The 24,483-nt window shown below is 37.6% G+C and overlaps 15 non-coding genes across 15 annotated transcripts; all 15 read right to left on the bottom strand.

Moving 5' to 3' along the window:
* Positions 1 to 578: 578 nt before the first annotated feature.
* Positions 579 to 650, bottom strand: Trnaq-cug (transfer RNA glutamine (anticodon CUG)). Its single transcript has one exon. It is a non-coding gene; the product is annotated as a tRNA-Gln (tRNA).
* Positions 651 to 3,725: 3,075 nt separating this feature from the next.
* Trnaw-cca (transfer RNA tryptophan (anticodon CCA)) lies at positions 3,726 to 3,797 on the bottom strand. The gene has a single exon. It is a non-coding gene; the product is annotated as a tRNA-Trp (tRNA).
* Positions 3,798 to 5,006: 1,209 nt separating this feature from the next.
* Trnaq-cug (transfer RNA glutamine (anticodon CUG)) lies at positions 5,007 to 5,078 on the bottom strand. The gene has a single exon. It is a non-coding gene; the product is annotated as a tRNA-Gln (tRNA).
* Positions 5,079 to 6,442: 1,364 nt separating this feature from the next.
* On the bottom strand, positions 6,443 to 6,514 carry Trnaq-cug (transfer RNA glutamine (anticodon CUG)). The gene has a single exon. It is a non-coding gene; the product is annotated as a tRNA-Gln (tRNA).
* A 3,074-nt stretch (positions 6,515 to 9,588) lies between these two features.
* On the bottom strand, positions 9,589 to 9,660 carry Trnaw-cca (transfer RNA tryptophan (anticodon CCA)). The gene has a single exon. It is a non-coding gene; the product is annotated as a tRNA-Trp (tRNA).
* Positions 9,661 to 10,869: 1,209 nt separating this feature from the next.
* Positions 10,870 to 10,941, bottom strand: Trnaq-cug (transfer RNA glutamine (anticodon CUG)). The gene has a single exon. It is a non-coding gene; the product is annotated as a tRNA-Gln (tRNA).
* Positions 10,942 to 12,305: 1,364 nt separating this feature from the next.
* Positions 12,306 to 12,377, bottom strand: Trnaw-cca (transfer RNA tryptophan (anticodon CCA)). Its single transcript has one exon. It is a non-coding gene; the product is annotated as a tRNA-Trp (tRNA).
* Positions 12,378 to 13,972: 1,595 nt separating this feature from the next.
* On the bottom strand, positions 13,973 to 14,044 carry Trnaw-cca (transfer RNA tryptophan (anticodon CCA)). Its single transcript has one exon. It is a non-coding gene; the product is annotated as a tRNA-Trp (tRNA).
* A 1,209-nt stretch (positions 14,045 to 15,253) lies between these two features.
* Positions 15,254 to 15,325, bottom strand: Trnaq-cug (transfer RNA glutamine (anticodon CUG)). The gene has a single exon. It is a non-coding gene; the product is annotated as a tRNA-Gln (tRNA).
* Positions 15,326 to 16,689: 1,364 nt separating this feature from the next.
* Trnaw-cca (transfer RNA tryptophan (anticodon CCA)) lies at positions 16,690 to 16,761 on the bottom strand. Its single transcript has one exon. It is a non-coding gene; the product is annotated as a tRNA-Trp (tRNA).
* A 1,596-nt stretch (positions 16,762 to 18,357) lies between these two features.
* On the bottom strand, positions 18,358 to 18,429 carry Trnaw-cca (transfer RNA tryptophan (anticodon CCA)). Its single transcript has one exon. It is a non-coding gene; the product is annotated as a tRNA-Trp (tRNA).
* A 1,209-nt stretch (positions 18,430 to 19,638) lies between these two features.
* Trnaq-cug (transfer RNA glutamine (anticodon CUG)) lies at positions 19,639 to 19,710 on the bottom strand. The gene has a single exon. It is a non-coding gene; the product is annotated as a tRNA-Gln (tRNA).
* Positions 19,711 to 21,074: 1,364 nt separating this feature from the next.
* Positions 21,075 to 21,146, bottom strand: Trnaw-cca (transfer RNA tryptophan (anticodon CCA)). The gene has a single exon. It is a non-coding gene; the product is annotated as a tRNA-Trp (tRNA).
* A 1,596-nt stretch (positions 21,147 to 22,742) lies between these two features.
* On the bottom strand, positions 22,743 to 22,814 carry Trnaw-cca (transfer RNA tryptophan (anticodon CCA)). Its single transcript has one exon. It is a non-coding gene; the product is annotated as a tRNA-Trp (tRNA).
* Positions 22,815 to 24,023: 1,209 nt separating this feature from the next.
* On the bottom strand, positions 24,024 to 24,095 carry Trnaq-cug (transfer RNA glutamine (anticodon CUG)). Its single transcript has one exon. It is a non-coding gene; the product is annotated as a tRNA-Gln (tRNA).
* Positions 24,096 to 24,483: the final 388 nt, after the last annotated feature.

Raw genomic sequence — 24,483 nt, 5'->3', positions numbered from 1 at the left:
CGGCAAGAGAACATATCTGACACAAACAAATACCCTTTTAAATAGCTCTGCCACTACCCAGGAATGGTTTAAGTGTGATATCTATCACAAAGTTTACCCACCCGCCATCCTACCCACTCCCGCCAATCCCCTTCACCAATATGGAAGTATAGAAAACTTCATTAACATGCAAAAACGTGAACCAATAGCTGAAGGCATGCAGAGCGTTGAGCCACTGAATTCTACACAAAAAGCAATATTCAACGCAGCAAAAATGTGAGAGCAACAGCTTTTAGAATCCTTCATCTTAATAACTGTGCATGGGCATCAAGCCAGCAATGTTACCTCCACGATACAAAATATTCATAGCAACTTGACAAAGACAAATTCACTGCCTAAAGATAGGAGAACATATCATAGTGATATCCAATTCGAACCATCAAATGGAATGTGTTTCCTTTTGCCTCCAAATGTAGAAACGTGTTGCCTCTGATTTCTGGGCCTGGACATTATGATAGTTCCTATCTATATAGAGATTCAGTCCGACACTAACGTGATTCATCATTGTTTGAAGACCAAAAAAGAAATAAAAGCGATTGTGACCTCGACGTGATTCGAACACGCAACCTTCCGATCCAGAGTCAGACGCGCTACCATTGCGTTACGAAGTTATATTAGTTCTTCCTACAAACATTCTAAACATGCATTTCAATTCGAGAATCTGTATACGACTCAGATAAGAGGTACTTGCCATTTACCGATTTTCCAAATAACATCATCACTCATGCATGATATAAGAAGAAATACATCGTCCTCAGAATTCACCTCCTTAATACCATCCATTACAGCTGAATCTATACGTTGACCTCAGAATATACATATAATTCTCAATCTCTGGCCAGTCTTACATGTTCTTTCGTCATTTTTTTCATTCAGTCTCTCCTCCAATCTGAATTGTTTATTGAAATTGACTGTTTCCTTGGTTTTTTCTGATGGGTTTTATTTGAAAATAGCTAGCATTACTTCGTTGACCTGGATCCGAAATACCCGACTACATCACTTTTATCTGTACAAGATCTCTCACGTTTTACAAAAGAAAAAGAAAATGGGTGCAATTCTAGAGTAAAAATCTGTACACAACAGGAATTTTGTTTTGAAAGTAGTCTGTGCATTATTTGCGGAATGGGAAACTGAGACACCATTATTAAGGTCTTGAACACGTTCTGAACATCAAAAATATAATTCGTTATCAAATCATTAACACCAGAAAAGATCAAACGCACAGTTGGCAATTTTCAAGACTTGTTAATCACATCACGGCAAGGGAACATTGCTGAAACACATGAACCTTTTTTTGAAAGCTTAGTTCACATTTTCTAGTGAGGTTTATTGGTGACATCTATCTCAATTGTAACCTATCCTCCACTTCTAGTCATCAAAAGAACACCCGTCACTAAACTCATAATTAACACTTGGATGTTTTCTTGTTGTTTAAGAACTGTATGACTTATTAGTAAACTTTTTAGCTCTAATCTTGATACTTTAGCCCATTTAATTGAAACTCAGAACAATGCACTGAATACAAAGGTTCATTCCTATCATTAGTTACTAAATACGTACACCTAGAAGTATCCTCAGAAATCCCTGTCCAGAAAGTGTGGATAGTCCAATTTCTCTAGCAACTGGCTAATTGCTTGCGTTGAGAATATCATTCTAAGAACGGTTCCCCATAAGCTACAAATGGTCTAAGAAAGCTATAAACGGAGAAATAACTATAAATTGCGCGTAACTAGCTTTTAGAATCATTCATCTTAACAGCTGTGCATGGGCATCAAACCAGCAATGTTACCTCCACGATACAAAATATGTATAGCAACTTGATAACTAATAAGTCAAACAATTCTTAAACCATAAGAAAATATCCAAGTGTTATGAGTTTAGTGACGGGTGCTCTTTTGATGACTAGAAGTGGAGGATAGGTAACAAATGAGATAGATGACGCCATTGAAGACCAAAAAAGAAATAAAAGCGATTGTGACCTCGACGTGATTCGAACACGCAACCTTCTGATCTGGAGTCAGACGCGCTTTTTTTTTCTAATTTCGTTATTTTAGAAATTCTTGTCCATGTATAGTTGTGTTGGTCCAGAATTTTCGGTGTCTTGAATCGGTATTCCGTATGGTTAAGTTGTTTTGCGTTTTATACCCCTTAGAGGTATTAATCAATCAATCAGAGGTCCACATTGCTGACGTGTCAGGTCCGACCGCAAAACCCTGCATTATCTCTATTATGATAGACACAGATTATTTCTTCCAGTTCCCGTATCTAGAATCACTTTCCTAAATTGAAATCCTTGTTTCCATTCCTGCTCCGTAGAATAAATATTTTGTTTTGTGGTTTATACTCCTTAGGTATTAATGAATATTAGTGAATCATCCGAAGTCCAACTTGCTGACGTGTCTGGCCTGACACAAAAACCCGACATTATGTCTGATATGATAGACACACATTAATTCTTGCATCACTATAGTAAACTGCTCACTGACAAGACTTCCGTAATGCCTCATTTTACAAAAGAAAAATAACATGGGTACAATTCTAGAGGAAAAATCTTTACACAACAGGAATTTTGTTTTAAAAGTAGTCTGTGCAGTCTTTGCGGGATAGGAAACTTAGACACCATTCTTAACGTCTTGAACACATCTACACGTTCTGAACATCAAAAATATAATTCGTTATCAAATCACTGACACCAGAAAAGATCAAACGCACAGTTGGCAATTTTCAAGACTTGTTAATCACATGACGGCAAGGGAACATTGCTAAAACACATGTACCTCTTTTTGAAAGCTTTGGTCACATTTTCAATGTTGTTGTTGTTGTTATGGGGTTTAAGGCCATTTTTCAGCACATGATAGGCTATACATTGCGGCCAGTATTAATGGTGGAGGAGGAACCCGGGAAAACCCCGGAAAGAACCATCGACCCACGAGAAGCTACTGGCAAGCTTTCTCACATACCCACATTGGCTGAATCCGAGACTCGAACCTCCGCAGACAGAGGTGAGATGGCAGTGGTCCGTAACGAAGAGCGCTTTAGACCACTCGGCCACTCGGAGCCCCCACCATTTTCAAGTGAGGTTCAATGGCGACATCTATCTCAATTATTACCTATCCTCCACTTCTAGTCATCAAAAGAGCACCCGTCACTAATCTCATAACACTTCGATGTTTTCTAATGGTTCAAGAATTGTATGACTTATTAGCAAACTTTTCAGCTCTAATATTGATACTTTACCCCATTCAATTGAAAATAAGAACAATACACTTAATACAAAGCTTTATTCCTATCTCTAGTTACTAAATATGTACTCCTAAAGGTATCCTCAGCAATCCCTGTCCAGAAAGTGTGGATAGTCCAATTTCTCTAGGAACTGGCTAATTGCTTGCGTTGATAAATATCTTTCTAACACCGGTTCCCCATCAGCTACAATCGGATGCAACGATACAAAATATGTATAGCAACTTGATAAAGACAAATTCACTGCCTAAAGATAGGAGATCATAATATAGTGATATCCAATTCGAACTTTGAATCTGTTTCATTTTCCCTCCAATTGTAGAAACTTGTTGCCTCTGATTTCAGGGCCTGGACCGTAAGACAGTTCATATCTATATAGTGGTTTAGTCTGGCACTAAAGTGATTCATCATTGATTAAAAATCAAAAAAAGAAATAAAAGCAATTTTGACCTCGACGTGATTCGAACACGCAACCTTCTGATCTGGAGTCAGACGCGCTACCATTGCGCCACGAAGTCATATTAGTTCTTGCAACAAACATTCTAAACATGCATTACACGACTCAGATAAAAGGTACTTGGCATTTACCGCTTTTCCAAATAACATCATCACTCACACATGATATAAGAAGAACTACACCATCCTCAACATTCACTTTCTTAATACCATATATTACAGCTGAATCGAGACGTTGGCCTCAGAATATACATAGCATTCGGCATCTCTGGCCAGGCTTACGTGTTCTTTCGTCATTTCTTTCAGTCGGTCCCTCCATCAATCTGAAATGTTTATTTATATTGACTGTTTCCTTGTTTTTTCAGATAGGTTTCAAATGGAAAGAGCGTGGTGTTACTAAGTTGATCTTCAGCCTAAACAGTTGACAAAACAACATTTATTTCTGTACAAAATATCTCCTATTTTGCAAAAGAAACGAGTGCGATTCAACGGAATGAAATTTGGGCAACACAAGTGTTGTTTTAGAAATAATTTGTTCATTCCTTCAGGGGATAGAAAAGTGAGACACCGTTATTTACATATTGTACAACTCTATACCTTCTAAGGATCAAAACTAGAATTCGTTATCAAATCATTCTTGACAGAAAGGAACAAAGGCACATTTGGTTAGTTTCATGACATGTCAATTGTATCCGGCAAGAGAACATATCTGACACAAACAAATGCCCTTTTAAATAGCTATGCCACTACTCAGGAATGGTTTAAGTGTGATATCTATCACAAAGTTTACCCACCCGCCATCCTACCCACTCCCGCCAATCCCCTTCACCAATATGGAAGTATAGAAAACTTCATTAACATGCAAAAACGTGAACCAATAGCTGAAGGCATGCAGAGCGTTGAGCCACTGAATTCTACACAAAAAGCAATATTCAACGCAGCAAAAATGTGAGAGCAACAGCTTTTAGAATCCTTCATCTTAATAACTGTGCATGGGCATCAAGCCAGCAATGTTACCTCCACGATACAAAATATTCATAGCAACTTGACAAAGACAAATTCACTGCCTAAAGATAGGAGAACATATCATAGTGATATCCAATTCGAACCATCAAATGGAATGTGTTTCCTTTTGCCTCCAAATGTAGAAACGTGTTGCCTCTGATTTCTGGGCCTGGACGTTATGATAGTTCCTATCTATATAGAGATTCAGTCCGACACTAACGTGATTCATCATTGTTTGAAGACCAAAAAAGAAATAAAAGCGATTGTGACCTCGACGTGATTCGAACACGCAACCTTCCGATCCAGAGTCAGACGCGCTACCATTGCGTTACGAAGTTATATTAGTTCTTCCTACAAACATTCTAAACATGCATTTCAATTCGAGAATCTGTATACGACTCAGATAAGAGGTACTTGCCATTTACCGATTTTCCAAATAACATCATCACTCATGCATGATATAAGAAGAAATACATCGTCCTCAGAATTCACCTCCTTAATACCATCCATGACAGCTGAATCTATACGTTGACCTCAGAATATACATATAATTCTCAATCTCTGGCCAGTCTTACATGTTCTTTCGTCATTTTTTTCATTCAGTCTCTCCTCCAATCTGAATTGTTTATTGAAATTGACTGTTTCCTTGGTTTTTTCTGATGGGTTTTATTTGAAAATAGCTAGCATTACTTCGTTGACCTGGATCCGAAATACCCGACTACATCACTTTTATCTGTACAAGATCTCTCACGTTTTACAAAAGAAAAAGAAAATGGGTGCAATTCTAGAGTAAAAATCTGTACACTACAGGAATTTTGTTTTGAAAGTAGTCTGTGCATTATTTGCGGAATGGGAAACTGAGACACCATTATTAAGGTCTTGAACACGTTCTGAACATCAAAAATATAATTCGTTATCAAATCATTAACACCAGAAAAGATCAAACGCACAGTTGGCAATTTTCAAGACTTGTTAATCACATCACGGCAAGGGAACATTGCTGAAACACATGAACCTTTTTTTGAAAGCTTAGTTCACATTTTCTAGTGAGGTTTATTGGTGACATCTATCTCAATTGTAACCTATCCTCCACTTCTAGTCATCAAAAGAACACCCGTCACTAAACTCATAATTAACACTTGGATGTTTTCTTGTTGTTTAAGAACTGTATGACTTATTAGTAAACTTTTTAGCTCTAATCTTGATACTTTAGCCCATTTAATTGAAACTCAGAACAATGCACTGAATACAAAGGTTCATTCCTATCATTAGTTACTAAATACGTACACCTAGAAGTATCCTCAGAAATCCCTGTCCAGAAAGTGTGGATAGTCCAATTTCTCTAGCAACTGGCTAATTGCTTGCGTTGAGAATATCATTCTAAGAACGGTTCCCCATAAGCTACAAATGGTCTAAGAAAGCTATAAACGGAGAAATAACTATAAATTGCGCGTAACTAGCTTTTAGAATCATTCATCTTAACAGCTGTGCATGGGCATCAAACCAGCAATGTTACCTCCACGATACAAAATATGTATAGCAACTTGATAACTAATAAGTCAAACAATTCTTAAACCATAAGAAAATATCCAAGTGTTATGAGTTTAGTGACGGGTGCTCTTTTGATGACTAGAAGTGGAGGATAGGTAACAAATGAGATAGATGACGCCATTGAAGACCAAAAAAGAAATAAAAGCGATTGTGACCTCGACGTGATTCGAACACGCAACCTTCCGATCCAGAGTCAGACGCGCTACCATTGCGTTACGAAGTTATATTAGTTCTTCCTACAAACATTCTAAACATGCATTTCAATTCGAGAATCTGTATACGACTCAGATAAGAGGTACTTGCCATTTACCGATTTTCCAAATAACATCATCACTCATGCATGATATAAGAAGAAATACATCGTCCTCAGAATTCACCTCCTTAATACCATCCATGACAGCTGAATCTATACGTTGACCTCAGAATATACATATAATTCTCAATCTCTGGCCAGTCTTACATGTTCTTTCGTCATTTTTTTCATTCAGTCTCTCCTCCAATCTGAATTGTTTATTGAAATTGACTGTTTCCTTGGTTTTTTCTGATGGGTTTTATTTGAAAATAGCTAGCATTACTTCGTTGACCTGGATCCGAAATACCCGACTACATCACTTTTATCTGTACAAGATCTCTCACGTTTTACAAAAGAAAAAGAAAATGGGTGCAATTCTAGAGGAAAAATCTGTACACAACAAGAATTTTGTTTTGAAAGTAGTCTGTGCATTATTTGCGGAATGGGAAACTGAGACACCATTATTAAGGTCTTGAACACGTTCTGAACATCAAAAATATAATTCGTTATCAAATCATTAACACCAGAAAAGATCAAACGCACAGTTGGCAATTTTCAAGACTTGTTAATCACATCACAGCAAGGGAACATTGCTGAAACACATGTACCTCTTTTTGAAAGCTTAGTTCACATTTTCAAGTGAGGTTTATTGGTGACATCTATCTCAATTGTAACCTATCCTCCACTTCTAGTCATCAAAAGAACACCCGTCACTAAACTCATAATTAACACTTGGATGTTTTCTTGCTGTTTAAGAACTGTATGACTTATTAGTAAACTTTTTAGCTCTAATCTTGATACTTTAGCCCATTTAATTGAAACTCAGAACAATGCACTGAATACAAAGGTTCATTCCTATCATTAGTTACTAAATACGTACACCTAGAAGTATCCTCAGAAATCCCTGTCCAGAAAGTGTGGATAGTCCAATTTCTCTAGCAACTGGCTAATTGCTTGCGTTGAGAATATCATTCTAAGAACGGTTCCCCATAAGCTACAAATGGTCTAAGAAAGCTATAAACGGAGAAATAACTATAAATTGCGCGTAACTAGCTTTTAGAATCATTCATCTTAACAGCTGTGCATGGGCATCAAACCAGCAATGTTACCTCCACGATACAAAATATGTATAGCAACTTGATAACTAATAAGTCAAACAATTCTTAAACCATAAGAAAATATCCAAGTGTTATGAGTTTAGTGACGGGTGCTCTTTTGATGACTAGAAGTGGAGGATAGGTAACAAATGAGATAGATGACGCCATTGAAGACCAAAAAAGAAATAAAAGCGATTGTGACCTCGACGTGATTCGAACACGCAACCTTCTGATCTGGAGTCAGACGCGCTTTTTTTTCTAATTTCGTTATTTTAGAAATTCTTGTCCATGTATAGTTGTGTTGGTCCAGAATTTTCGGTGTCTTGAATCGGTATTCCGTATGGTTAAGTTGTTTTGCGTTTTATACCCCTTAGAGGTATTAATCAATCAATCAGAGGTCCACATTGCTGACGTGTCAGGTCCGACCGCAAAACCCTGCATTATCTCTATTATGATAGACACAGATTATTTCTTCCAGTTCCCGTATCTAGAATCACTTTCCTAAATTGAAATCCTTGTTTCCATTCCTGCTCCGTAGAATAAATATTTTGTTTTGTGGTTTATACTCCTTAGGTATTAATGAATATTAGTGAATCATCCGAAGTCCAACTTGCTGACGTGTCTGGCCTGACACAAAAACCCGACATTATGTCTGATATGATAGACACACATTAATTCTTGCATCACTATAGTAAACTGCTCACTGACAAGACTTCCGTAATGCCTCATTTTACAAAAGAAAAATAACATGGGTGCAATTCTAGAGGAAAAATCTTTACACAACAGGAATTTTGTTTTAAAAGTAGTCTGTGCAGTCTTTGCGGGATAGGAAACTTAGACACCATTCTTAACGTCTTGAACACATCTACACGTTCTGAACATCAAAAATATAATTCGTTATCAAATCACTGACACCAGAAAAGATCAAACGCACAGTTGGCAATTTTCAAGACTTGTTAATCACATGACGGCAAGGGAACATTGCTAAAACACATGTACCTCTTTTTGAAAGCTTTGGTCACATTTTCAATGTTGTTGTTGTTGTTATGGGGTTTAAGGCCATTTTTCAGCACATGATAGGCTATACATTGCGGCCAGTATTAATGGTGGAGGAGGAACCCGGGAAAACCCCGGAAAGAACCATCGACCCACGAGAAGCTACTGGCAAGCTTTCTCACATACCCACATTGGCTGAATCCGAGACTCGAACCTCCGCAGACAGAGGTGAGATGGCAGTGGTCCGTAACGAAGAGCGCTTTAGACCACTCGGCCACTCGGAGCCCCCACCATTTTCAAGTGAGGTTCAATGGCGACATCTATCTCAATTATTACCTATCCTCCACTTCTAGTCATCAAAAGAGCACCCGTCACTAATCTCATAACACTTCGATGTTTTCTAATGGTTCAAGAATTGTATGACTTATTAGCAAACTTTTCAGCTCTAATATTGATACTTTACCCCATTCAATTGAAAATAAGAACAATACACTGAATACAAAGCTTTATTCCTATCTCTAGTTACTAAATATGTACTCCTAAAGGTATCCTCAGCAATCCCTGTCCAGAAAGTGTGGATAGTCCAATTTCTCTAGGAACTGGCTAATTGCTTGCGTTGATAAATATCTTTCTAACACCGGTTCCCCATCAGCTACAATCGGATGCAACGATACAAAATATGTCTAGCAACTTGATAAAGACAAATTCACTGCCTAAAGATAGGAGATCATAATATAGTGATATCCAATTCGAACTTTGAATCTGTTTCATTTTCCCTCCAATTGTAGAAACTTGTTGCCTCTGATTTCAGGGCCTGGACCGTAAGACAGTTCATATCTATATAGTGGTTTAGTCTGGCACTAAAGTGATTCATCATTGATTAAAAATCAAAAAAAGAAATAAAAGCAATTTTGACCTCGACGTGATTCGAACACGCAACCTTCTGATCTGGAGTCAGACGCGCTACCATTGCGCCACGAAGTCATATTAGTTCTTGCAACAAACATTCTAAACATGCATTACACGACTCAGATAAAAGGTACTTGGCATTTACCGCTTTTCCAAATAACATCATCACTCACACATGATATAAGAAGAACTACACCATCCTCAACATTCACTTTCTTAATACCATATATTACAGCTGAATCGAGACGTTGGCCTCAGAATATACATAGCATTCGGCATCTCTGGCCAGGCTTACGTGTTCTTTCGTCATTTCTTTCAGTCGGTCCCTCCATCAATCTGAAATGTTTATTTATATTGACTGTTTCCTTGTTTTTTCAGATAGGTTTCAAATGGAAAGAGCGTGGTGTTACTAAGTTGATCTTCAGCCTAAACAGTTGACAAAACAACATTTATTTCTGTACAAAATATCTCCTATTTTGCAAAAGAAACGAGTGCGATTCAACGGAATGAAATTTGGGCAACACAAGTGTTGTTTTAGAAATAATTTGTTCATTCCTTCAGGGGATAGAAAAGTGAGACACCGTTATTTACATATTGTACAACTCTATACCTTCTAAGGATCAAAACTAGAATTCGTTATCAAATCATTCTTGACAGAAAGGAACAAAGGCACATTTGGTTAGTTTCATGACATGTCAATTGTATCCGGCAAGAGAACATATCTGACACAAACAAATGCCCTTTTAAATAGCTATGCCACTACTCAGGAATGGTTTAAGTGTGATATCTATCACAAAGTTTACCCACCCGCCATCCTACCCACTCCCGCCAATCCCCTTCACCAATATGGAAGTATAGAAAACTTCATTAACATGCAAAAACGTGAACCAATAGCTGAAGGCATGCAGAGCGTTGAGCCACTGAATTCTACACAAAAAGCAATATTCAACGCAGCAAAAATGTGAGAGCAACAGCTTTTAGAATCCTTCATCTTAATAACTGTGCATGGGCATCAAGCCAGCAATGTTACCTCCACGATACAAAATATTCATAGCAACTTGACAAAGACAAATTCACTGCCTAAAGATAGGAGAACATATCATAGTGATATCCAATTCGAACCATCAAATGGAATGTGTTTCCTTTTGCCTCCAAATGTAGAAACGTGTTGCCTCTGATTTCTGGGCCTGGACGTTATGATAGTTCCTATCTATATAGAGATTCAGTCCGACACTAACGTGATTCATCATTGTTTGAAGACCAAAAAAGAAATAAAAGCGATTGTGACCTCGACGTGATTCGAACACGCAACCTTCCGATCCAGAGTCAGACGCGCTACCATTGCGTTACGAAGTTATATTAGTTCTTCCTACAAACATTCTAAACATGCATTTCAATTCGAGAATCTGTATACGACTCAGATAAGAGGTACTTGCCATTTACCGATTTTCCAAATAACATCATCACTCATGCATGATATAAGAAGAAATACATCGTCCTCAGAATTCACCTCCTTAATACCATCCATGACAGCTGAATCTATACGTTGACCTCAGAATATACATATAATTCTCAATCTCTGGCCAGTCTTACATGTTCTTTCGTCATTTTTTTCATTCAGTCTCTCCTCCAATCTGAATTGTTTATTGAAATTGACTGTTTCCTTGGTTTTTTCTGATGGGTTTTATTTGAAAATAGCTAGCATTACTTCGTTGACCTGGATCCGAAATACCCGACTACATCACTTTTATCTGTACAAGATCTCTCACGTTTTACAAAAGAAAAAGAAAATGGGTGCAATTCTAGAGGAAAAATCTGTACACAACAAGAATTTTGTTTTGAAAGTAGTCTGTGCATTATTTGCGGAATGGGAAACTGAGACACCATTATTAAGGTCTTGAACACGTTCTGAACATCAAAAATATAATTCGTTATCAAATCATTAACACCAGAAAAGATCAAACGCACAGTTGGCAATTTTCAAGACTTGTTAATCACATCACAGCAAGGGAACATTGCTGAAACACATGTACCTCTTTTTGAAAGCTTAGTTCACATTTTCAAGTGAGGTTTATTGGTGACATCTATCTCAATTGTAACCTATCCTCCACTTCTAGTCATCAAAAGAACACCCGTCACTAAACTCATAATTAACACTTGGATGTTTTCTTGCTGTTTAAGAACTGTATGACTTATTAGTAAACTTTTTAGCTCTAATCTTGATACTTTAGCCCATTTAATTGAAACTCAGAACAATGCACTGAATACAAAGGTTCATTCCTATCATTAGTTACTAAATACGTACACCTAGAAGTATCCTCAGAAATCCCTGTCCAGAAAGTGTGGATAGTCCAATTTCTCTAGCAACTGGCTAATTGCTTGCGTTGAGAATATCATTCTAAGAACGGTTCCCCATAAGCTACAAATGGTCTAAGAAAGCTATAAACGGAGAAATAACTATAAATTGCGCGTAACTAGCTTTTAGAATCATTCATCTTAACAGCTGTGCATGGGCATCAAACCAGCAATGTTACCTCCACGATACAAAATATGTATAGCAACTTGATAACTAATAAGTCAAACAATTCTTAAACCATAAGAAAATATCCAAGTGTTATGAGTTTAGTGACGGGTGCTCTTTTGATGACTAGAAGTGGAGGATAGGTAACAAATGAGATAGATGACGCCATTGAAGACCAAACAAGAAATAAAAGCGATTGTGACCTCGACGTGATTCGAACACGCAACCTTCTGATCTGGAGTCAGACGCGCTACCATTGCGCCACGAAGTCATATTAGTTTTTGCAACAAACATTCTAAACATGCATTTCAATTCGAATAACTGTACAAGACTCATATAAGAGGTACTTGGCATTTACCGATTTTCCAAACAACATCATCACTCACGCATGATATAAGAAGAACTACACCGTCCCCAGAATTCACTTTCTTGATACCATCTATTACAGCTAAATGGAGACGTTGACCTCAGAATATACATATAATTCTCCATCTCTGGCCAGGCTTACGTGTTCTTTCGTCATTTTTTTCAGTCGGTCTCTCCATCTATCTGAATTGTTTATTGAAATTAACTGTTTCCTTGGCTTTTTCTCATGGTTTTTTTTTTTAAAAATACTAGCATTACTTAGGTGACATGGATCCGAAATACCCGAGTGCATCACTTTTATCTGTACATGATCTCTCACATTTTACAAAAGAAAAATAACATGGGTGCAATTCTAGAGGAAAAATCTTTACACAACAGGAATTTTGTTTTAAAAGTAGTCTGTGCAGTCTTTGCGGGATAGGAAACTTAGACACCATTCTTAACGTCTTGAACACATCTACACGTTCTGAACATCAAAAATATAATTCGTTATCAAATCACTGACACCAGAAAAGATCAAACGCACAGTTGGCAATTTTCAAGACTTGTTAATCACATGACGGCAAGGGAACATTGCTAAAACACATGTACCTCTTTTTGAAAGCTTTGGTCACATTTTCAATGTTGTTGTTGTTGTTATGGGGTTTAAGGCCATTTTTCAGCACATGATAGGCTATACATTGCGGCCAGTATTAATGGTGGAGGAGGAACCCGGGAAAACCCCGGAAAGAACCATCGACCCACGAGAAGCTACTGGCAAGCTTTCTCACATACCCACATTGGCTGAATCCGAGACTCGAACCTCCGCAGACAGAGGTGAGATGGCAGTGGTCCGTAACGAAGAGCGCTTTAGACCACTCGGCCACTCGGAGCCCCCACCATTTTCAAGTGAGGTTCAATGGCGACATCTATCTCAATTATTACCTATCCTCCACTTCTAGTCATCAAAAGAGCACCCGTCACTAATCTCATAACACTTCGATGTTTTCTAATGGTTCAAGAATTGTATGACTTATTAGCAAACTTTTCAGCTCTAATATTGATACTTTACCCCATTCAATTGAAAATAAGAACAATACACTGAATACAAAGCTTTATTCCTATCTCTAGTTACTAAATATGTACTCCTAAAGGTATCCTCAGCAATCCCTGTCCAGAAAGTGTGGATAGTCCAATTTCTCTAGGAACTGGCTAATTGCTTGCGTTGATAAATATCTTTCTAACACCGGTTCCCCATCAGCTACAATCGGATGCAACGATACAAAATATGTATAGCAACTTGATAAAGACAAATTCACTGCCTAAAGATAGGAGATCATAATATAGTGATATCCAATTCGAACTTTGAATCTGTTTCATTTTCCCTCCAATTGTAGAAACTTGTTGCCTCTGATTTCAGGGCCTGGACCGTAAGACAGTTCATATCTATATAGTGGTTTAGTCTGGCACTAAAGTGATTCATCATTGATTAAAAATCAAAAAAAGAAATAAAAGCAATTTTGACCTCGACGTGATTCGAACACGCAACCTTCTGATCTGGAGTCAGACGCGCTACCATTGCGCCACGAAGTCATATTAGTTCTTGCAACAAACATTCTAAACATGCATTACACGACTCAGATAAAAGGTACTTGGCATTTACCGCTTTTCCAAATAACATCATCACTCACACATGATATAAGAAGAACTACACCATCCTCAACATTCACTTTCTTAATACCATATATTACAGCTGAATCGAGACGTTGGCCTCAGAATATACATAGCATTCGGCATCTCTGGCCAGGCTTACGTGTTCTTTCGTCATTTCTTTCAGTCGGTCCCTCCATCAATCTGAAATGTTTATTTATATTGACTGTTTCCTTGTTTTTTCAGATAGGTTTCAAATGGAAAGAGCGTGGTGTTACTAAGTTGATCTTCAGCCTAAACAGTTGACAAAACAACATTTATTTCTGTACAAAATATCTCCTATTTTGCAAAAGAAACGAGTGCTATTCAACGGAATGAAATTTGGGCAACACAAGTGTTGTTTTAGAAATAATTTGTTCATTCCTTCAGGGGATAGAAAAGTGAGACACCGTTATTTACATATTGTACAACTCTATACCTTCTAAGGATCAAAACTAGAATTCGTTATCAAATCATTCTTGACAGAAAGGAACAAAGGCACATTTGGTTAGTTTCATGACATGTCAATTGTATCCGGCAAGAGAACATATCTGACACAAACAAATGCCCTTTTAAATAGCTATGCCACTACTCAGGAATGGTTTAAGTGTGATATCTATCACAAAGTTTACCCACCCGCCATCCTACCCACTCCCGCCAATCCCCTTCACCAATATGGAAGTATAGAAAACTTCATTAACATGCAAAAACGTGAACCAATAGCTGAAGGCATGCAGAGCGTTGAGCCACTGAATTCTACACAAAAAGCAATATTCAACGCAGCAAAAATGTGAGAGCAACAGCTTTTAGAATCCTTCATCTTAATAACTGTGCATGGGCATCAAGCCAGCAATGTTACCTCCACGATACAAAATATTCATAGCAACTTGACAAAGACAAATTCACTGCCTAAAGATAGGAGAACATATCATAGTGATATCCAATTCGAACCATCAAATGGAATGTGTTTCCTTTTGCCTCCAAATGTAGAAACGTGTTGCCTCTGATTTCTGGGCCTGGACGTTATGATAGTTCCTATCTATATAGAGATTCAGTCCGACACTAACGTGATTCATCATTGTTTGAAGACCAAAAAAGAAATAAAAGCGATTGTGACCTCGACGTGATTCGAACACGCAACCTTCCGATCCAGAGTCAGACGCGCTACCATTGCGTTACGAAGTTATATTAGTTCTTCCTACAAACATTCTAAACATGCATTTCAATTCGAGAATCTGTATACGACTCAGATAAGAGGTACTTGCCATTTACCGATTTTCCAAATAACATCATCACTCATGCATGATATAAGAAGAAATACATCGTCCTCAGAATTCACCTCCTTAATACCATCCATGACAGCTGAATCTATACGTTGACCTCAGAATATACATATAATTCTCAATCTCTGGCCAGTCTTACATGTTCTTTCGTCATTTTTTTCATTCAGTCTCTCCTCCAATCTGAATTGTTTATTGAAATTGACTGTTTCCTTGGTTTTTTCTGATGGGTTTTATTTGAAAATAGCTAGCATTACTTCGTTGACCTGGATCCGAAATACCCGACTACATCACTTTTATCTGTACAAGATCTCTCACGTTTTACAAAAGAAAAAGAAAATGGGTGCAATTCTAGAGGAAAAATCTGTACACAACAAGAATTTTGTTTTGAAAGTAGTCTGTGCATTATTTGCGGAATGGGAAACTGAGACACCATTATTAAGGTCTTGAACACGTTCTGAACATCAAAAATATAATTCGTTATCAAATCATTAACACCAGAAAAGATCAAACGCACAGTTGGCAATTTTCAAGACTTGTTAATCACATCACAGCAAGGGAACATTGCTGAAACACATGTACCTCTTTTTGAAAGCTTAGTTCACATTTTCAAGTGAGGTTTATTGGTGACATCTATCTCAATTGTAACCTATCCTCCACTTCTAGTCATCAAAAGAACACCCGTCACTAAACTCATAATTAACACTTGGATGTTTTCTTGCTGTTTAAGAACTGTATGACTTATTAGTAAACTTTTTAGCTCTAATCTTGATACTTTAGCCCATTTAATTGAAACTCAGAACAATGCACTGAATACAAAGGTTCATTCCTATCATTAGTTACTAAATACGTACACCTAGAAGTATCCTCAGAAATCCCTGTCCAGAAAGTGTGGATAGTCCAATTTCTCTAGCAACTGGCTAATTGCTTGCGTTGAGAATATCATTCTAAGAACGGTTCCCCATAAGCTACAAATGGTCTAAGAAAGCTATAAACGGAGAAATAACTATAAATTGCGCGTAACTAGCTTTTAGAATCATTCATCTTAACAGCTGTGCATGGGCATCAAACCAGCAATGTTACCTCCACGATACAAAATATGTATAGCAACTTGATAACTAATAAGTCAAACAATTCTTAAACCATAAGAAAATATCCAAGTGTTATGAGTTTAGTGACGGGTGCTCTTTTGATGACTAGAAGTGGAGGATAGGTAACAAATGAGATAGATGACGCCATTGAAGACCAAACAAGAAATAAAAGCGATTGTGACCTCGACGTGATTCGAACACGCAACCTTCTGATCTGGAGTCAGACGCGCTACCATTGCGCCACGAAGTCATATTAGTTTTTGCAACAAACATTCTAAACATGCATTTCAATTCGAATAACTGTACAAGACTCATATAAGAGGTACTTGGCATTTACCGATTTTCCAAACAACATCATCACTCACGCATGATATAAGAAGAACTACACCGTCCCCAGAATTCACTTTCTTGATACCATCTATTACAGCTAAATGGAGACGTTGACCTCAGAATATACATATAATTCTCCATCTCTGGCCAGGCTTACGTGTTCTTTCGTCATTTTTTTCAGTCGGTCTCTCCATCTATCTGAATTGTTTATTGAAATTAACTGTTTCCTTGGCTTTTTCTCATGGTTTTTTTTTTTTAAAAATACTAGCATTACTTAGGTGACATGGATCCGAAATACCCGAGTGCATCACTTTTATCTGTACATGATCTCTCACATTTTACAAAAGAAAAATAACATGGGTGCAATTCTAGAGGAAAAATCTTTACACAACAGGAATTTTGTTTTAAAAGTAGTCTGTGCAGTCTTTGCGGGATAGGAAACTTAGACACCATTCTTAACGTCTTGAACACATCTACACGTTCTGAACATCAAAAATATAATTCGTTATCAAATCACTGACACCAGAAAAGATCAAACGCACAGTTGGCAATTTTCAAGACTTGTTAATCACATGACGGCAAGGGAACATTGCTAAAACACATGTACCTCTTTTTGAAAGCTTTGGTCACATTTTCAATGTTGTTGTTGTTGTTATGGGGTTTAAGGCCATTTTTCAGCACATGATAGGCTATACATTGCGGCCAGTATTAATGGTGGAGGAGGAACCCGGGAAAACCCCGGAAAGAACCATCGACCCACGAGAAGCTACTGGCAAGCTTTCTCACATACCCACATTGGCTGAATCCGAGACTCGAACCTCCGCAGACAGAGGTGAGATGGCAGTGGTCCGTAACGAAGAGCGCTTTAGACCACTCGGCCACTCGGAGCCCCCACCATTTTCAAGTGAGGTTCAATGGCGACATCTATCTCAATTATTACCTATCCTCCACTTCTAGTCATCAAAAGAGCACCCGTCACTAATCTCATAACACTTCGATGTTTTCTAATGGTTCAAGAATTGTATGACTTATTAGCAAACTTTTCAGCTCTAATATTGATACTTTACCCCATTCAATTGAAAATAAGAACAATACACTGAATACAAAGCTTTATTCCTATCTCTAGTTACTAAATATGTACTCCTAAAGGTATCCTCAGCAATCCCTGTCCAGAAAGTGTGGATAGTCCAATTTCTCTAGGAACTGGCTAATTGCTTGCGTTGATAAATATCTTTCTAACACCGGTTCCCCATCAGCTACAATCGGATGCAACGATACAAAATATGTATAGCAACTTGATAAAGACAAATTCACTGCCTAAAGATAGGAGATCATAATATAGTGATATCCAATTCGAACTTTGAATCTGTTTCATTTTCCCTCCAATTGTAGAAACTTGTTGCCTCTGATTTCAGGGCCTGGACCGTAAGACAGTTCATATCTATATAGTGGTTTAGTCTGGCACTAAAGTGATTCATCATTGATTAAAAATCAAAAAAAGAAATAAAAGCAATTTTGACCTCGACGTGATTCGAACACGCAACCTTCTGATCTGGAGTCAGACGCGCTACCATTGCGCCACGAAGTCATATTAGTTCTTGCAACAAACATTCTAAACATGCATTACACGACTCAGATAAAAGGTACTTGGCATTTACCGCTTTTCCAAATAACATCATCACTCACACATGATATAAGAAGAACTACACCATCCTCAACATTCACTTTCTTAATACCATATATTACAGCTGAATCGAGACGTTGGCCTCAGAATATACATAGCATTCGGCATCTCTGGCCAGGCTTACGTGTTCTTTCGTCATTTCTTTCAGTCGGTCCCTCCATCAATCTGAAATGTTTATTTATATTGACTGTTTCCTTGTTTTTTCAGATAGGTTTCAAATGGAAAGAGCGTGGTGTTACTAAGTTGATCTTCAGCCTAAACAGTTGACAAAACAACATTTATTTCTGTACAAAATATCTCCTATTTTGCAAAAGAAACGAGTGCGATTCAACGGAATGAAATTTGGGCAACACAAGTGTTGTTTTAGAAATAATTTGTTCATTCCTTCAGGGGATAGAAAAGTGAGACACCGTTATTTACATATTGTACAACTCTATACCTTCTAAGGATCAAAACTAGAATTCGTTATCAAATCATTCTTGACAGAAAGGAACAAAGGCACATTTGGTTAGTTTCATGACATGTCAATTGTATCCGGCAAGAGAACATATCTGACACAAACAAATGCCCTTTTAAATAGCTATGCCACTACTCAGGAATGGTTTAAGTGTGATATCTATCACAAAGTTTACCCACCCGCCATCCTACCCACTCCCGCCAATCCCCTTCACCAATATGGAAGTATAGAAAACTTCATTAACATGCAAAAACGTGAACCAATAGCTGAAGGCATGCAGAGCGTTGAGCCACTGAATTCTACACAAAAAGCAATATTCAACGCAGCAAAAATGTGAGAGCAACAGCTTTTAGAATCCTTCATCTTAATAACTGTGCATGGGCATCAAGCCAGCAATGTTACCTCCACGATACAAAATATTCATAGCAACTTGACAAAGACAAATTCACTGCCTAAAGATAGGAGAACATATCATAGTGATATCCAATTCGAACCATCAAATGGAATGTGTTTCCTTTTGCCTCCAAATGTAGAAACGTGTTGCCTCTGATTTCTGGGCCTGGACGTTATGATAGTTCCTATCTATATAGAGATTCAGTCCGACACTAACGTGATTCATCATTGTTTGAAGACCAAAAAAGAAATAAAAGCGATTGTGACCTCGACGTGATTCGAACACGCAACCTTCCGATCCAGAGTCAGACGCGCTACCATTGCGTTACGAAGTTATATTAGTTCTTCCTACAAACATTCTAAACATGCATTTCAATTCGAGAATCTGTATACGACTCAGATAAGAGGTACTTGCCATTTACCGATTTTCCAAATAACATCATCACTCATGCATGATATAAGAAGAAATACATCGTCCTCAGAATTCACCTCCTTAATACCATCCATGACAGCTGAATCTATACGTTGACCTCAGAATATACATATAATTCTCAATCTCTGGCCAGTCTTACATGTTCTTTCGTCATTTTTTTCATTCAGTCTCTCCTCCAATCTGAATTGTTTATTGAAATTGACTGTTTCCTTGGTTTTTTCTGATGGGTTTTATTTGAAAATAGCTAGCATTACTTCGTTGACCTGGATCCGAAATACCCGACTACATCACTTTTATCTGTACAAGATCTCTCACGTTTTACAAAAGAAAAAGAAAATGGGTGCAATTCTAGAGGAAAAATCTGTACACAACAAGAATTTTGTTTTGAAAGTAGTCTGTGCATTATTTGCGGAATGGGAAACTGAGACACCATTATTAAGGTCTTGAACACGTTCTGAACATCAAAAATATAATTCGTTATCAAATCATTAACACCAGAAAAGATCAAACGCACAGTTGGCAATTTTCAAGACTTGTTAATCACATCACAGCAAGGGAACATTGCTGAAACACATGTACCTCTTTTTGAAAGCTTAGTTCACATTTTCAAGTGAGGTTTATTGGTGACATCTATCTCAATTGTAACCTATCCTCCACTTCTAGTCATCAAAAGAACACCCGTCACTAAACTCATAATTAACACTTGGATGTTTTCTTGCTGTTTAAGAACTGTATGACTTATTAGTAAACTTTTTAGCTCTAATCTTGATACTTTAGCCCATTTAATTGAAACTCAGAACAATGCACTGAATACAAAGGTTCATTCCTATCATTAGTTACTAAATACGTACACCTAGAAGTATCCTCAGAAATCCCTGTCCAGAAAGTGTGGATAGTCCAATTTCTCTAGCAACTGGCTAATTGCTTGCGTTGAGAATATCATTCTAAGAACGGTTCCCCATAAGCTACAAATGGTCTAAGAAAGCTATAAACGGAGAAATAACTATAAATTGCGCGTAACTAGCTTTTAGAATCATTCATCTTAACAGCTGTGCATGGGCATCAAACCAGCAATGTTACCTCCACGATACAAAATATGTATAGCAACTTGATAACTAATAAGTCAAACAATTCTTAAACCATAAGAAAATATCCAAGTGTTATGAGTTTAGTGACGGGTGCTCTTTTGATGACTAGAAGTGGAGGATAGGTAACAAATGAGATAGATGACGCCATTGAAGACCAAACAAGAAATAAAAGCGATTGTGACCTCGACGTGATTCGAACACGCAACCTTCTGATCTGGAGTCAGACGCGCTACCATTGCGCCACGAAGTCATATTAGTTTTTGCAACAAACATTCTAAACATGCATTTCAATTCGAATAACTGTACAAGACTCATATAAGAGGTACTTGGCATTTACCGATTTTCCAAACAACATCATCACTCACGCATGATATAAGAAGAACTACACCGTCCCCAGAATTCACTTTCTTGATACCATCTATTACAGCTAAATGGAGACGTTGACCTCAGAATATACATATAATTCTCCATCTCTGGCCAGGCTTACGTGTTCTTTCGTCATTTTTTTCAGTCGGTCTCTCCATCTATCTGAATTGTTTATTGAAATTAACTGTTTCCTTGGCTTTTTCTCATGGTTTTTTTTTTTTTAAAATACTAGCATTACTTAGGTGACATGGATCCGAAATACCCGAGTGCATCACTTTTATCTGTACATGATCTCTCACATTTTACAAAAGAAAAATAACATGGGTGCAATTCTAGAGGAAAAATCTTTACACAACAGGAATTTTGTTTTAAAAGTAGTCTGTGCAGTCTTTGCGGGATAGGAAACTTAGACACCATTCTTAACGTCTTGAACACATCTACACGTTCTGAACATCAAAAATATAATTCGTTATCAAATCACTGACACCAGAAAAGATCAAACGCACAGTTGGCAATTTTCAAGACTTGTTAATCACATGACGGCAAGGGAACATTGCTAAAACACATGTACCTCTTTTTGAAAGCTTTGGTCACATTTTCAATGTTGTTGTTGTTGTTATGGGGTTTAAGGCCATTTTTCAGCACATGATAGGCTATACATTGCGGCCAGTATTAATGGTGGAGGAGGAACCCGGGAAAACCCCGGAAAGAACCATCGACCCACGAGAAGCTACTGGCAAGCTTTCTCACATACCCACATTGGCTGAATCCGAGACTCGAACCTCCGCAGACAGAGGTGAGATGGCAGTGGTCCGTAACGAAGAGCGCTTTAGACCACTCGGCCACTCGGAGCCCCCACCATTTTCAAGTGAGGTTCAATGGCGACATCTATCTCAATTATTACCTATCCTCCACTTCTAGTCATCAAAAGAGCACCCGTCACTAATCTCATAACACTTCGATGTTTTCTAATGGTTCAAGAATTGTATGACTTATTAGCAAACTTTTCAGCTCTAATATTGATACTTTACCCCATTCAATTGAAAATAAGAACAATACACTGAATACAAAGCTTTATTCCTATCTCTAGTTACTAAATATGTACTCCTAAAGGTATCCTCAGCAATCCCTGTCCAGAAAGTGTGGATAGTCCAATTTCTCTAGGAACTGGCTAATTGCTTGCGTTGATAAATATCTTTCTAACACCGGTTCCCCATCAGCTACAATCGGATGCAACGATACAAAATATGTATAGCAACTTGATAAAGACAAATTCACTGCCTAAAGATAGGAGATCATAATATAGTGATATCCAATTCGAACTTTGAATCTGTTTCATTTTCCCTCCAATTGTAGAAACTTGTTGCCTCTGATTTCAGGGCCTGGACCGTAAGACAGTTCATATCTATATAGTGGTTTAGTCTGGCACTAAAGTGATTCATCATTGATTAAAAATCAAAAAAAGAAATAAAAGCAATTTTGACCTCGACGTGATTCGAACACGCAACCTTCTGATCTGGAGTCAGACGCGCTACCATTGCGCCACGAAGTCATATTAGTTCTTGCAACAAACATTCTAAACATGCATTACACGACTCAGATAAAAGGTACTTGGCATTTACCGCTTTTCCAAATAACATCATCACTCACACATGATATAAGAAGAACTACACCATCCTCAACATTCACTTTCTTAATACCATATATTACAGCTGAATCGAGACGTTGGCCTCAGAATATACATAGCATTCGGCATCTCTGGCCAGGCTTACGTGTTCTTTCGTCATTTCTTTCAGTCGGTCCCTCCATCAATCTGAAATGTTTATTTATATTGACTGTTTCCTTGTTTTTTCAGATAGGTTTCAAATGGAAAGAGCGTGGTGTTACTAAGTTGATCTTCAGCCTAAACAGTTGACAAAACAACATTTATTTCTGTACAAAATATCTCCTATTTTGCAAAAGAAACGAGTGCGATTCAACGGAATGAAATTTGGGCAACACAAGTGTTGTTTTAGAAATAATTTGTTCATTCCTTCAGGGGATAGAAAAGTGAGACACCGTTATTTACATATTGTACAACTCTATACCTTCTAAGGATCAAAACTAGAATTCGTTATCAAATCATTCTTGACAGAAAGGAACAAAGGCACATTTGGTTAGTTTCATGACATGTCAATTGTATCCGGCAAGAGAACATATCTGACACAAACAAATGCCCTTTTAAATAGCTATGCCACTACTCAGGAATGGTTTAAGTGTGATATCTATCACAAAGTTTACCCACCCGCCATCCTACCCACTCCCGCCAATCCCCTTCACCAATATGGAAGTATAGAAAACTTCATTAACATGCAAAAACGTGAACCAATAGCTGAAGGCATGCAGAGCGTTGAGCCACTGAATTCTACACAAAAAGCAATATTCAACGCAGCAAAAATGTGAGAGCAACAGCTTTTAGAATCCTTCATCTTAATAACTGTGCATGGGCATCAAGCCAGCAATGTTACCTCCACGATACAAAATATTCATAGCAACTTGACAAAGACAAATTCACTGCCTAAAGATAGGAGAACATATCATAGTGATATCCAATTCGAACCATCAAATGGAATGTGTTTCCTTTTGCCTCCAAATGTAGAAACGTGTTGCCTCTGATTTCTGGGCCTGGACGTTATGATAGTTCCTATCTATATAGAGATTCAGTCCGACACTAACGTGATTCATCATTGTTTGAAGACCAAAAAAGAAATAAAAGCGATTGTGACCTCGACGTGATTCGAACACGCAACCTTCCGATCCAGAGTCAGACGCGCTACCATTGCGTTACGAAGTTATATTAGTTCTTCCTACAAACATTCTAAACATGCATTTCAATTCGAGAATCTGTATACGACTCAGATAAGAGGTACTTGCCATTTACCGATTTTCCAAATAACATCATCACTCATGCATGATATAAGAAGAAATACATCGTCCTCAGAATTCACCTCCTTAATACCATCCATGACAGCTGAATCTATACGTTGACCTCAGAATATACATATAATTCTCAATCTCTGGCCAGTCTTACATGTTCTTTCGTCATTTTTTTCATTCAGTCTCTCCTCCAATCTGAATTGTTTATTGAAATTGACTGTTTCCTTGGTTTTTTCTGATGGGTTTTATTTGAAAATAGCTAGCATTACTTCGTTGACCTGGATCCGAAATACCCGACTACATCA

Source organism: Sinohyriopsis cumingii, chromosome 18 (genome assembly GCF_028554795.1).
Source record: "Sinohyriopsis cumingii isolate HCF-2022 chromosome 18, ASM2855479v2, whole genome shotgun sequence".
Classification (NCBI taxonomy): Eukaryota; Metazoa; Mollusca; class Bivalvia; order Unionida; family Unionidae; genus Sinohyriopsis; species Sinohyriopsis cumingii.
Note: the sequence above shows the minus strand (reverse complement) of the source record. Positions and strands in the feature narration are given on the sequence as shown.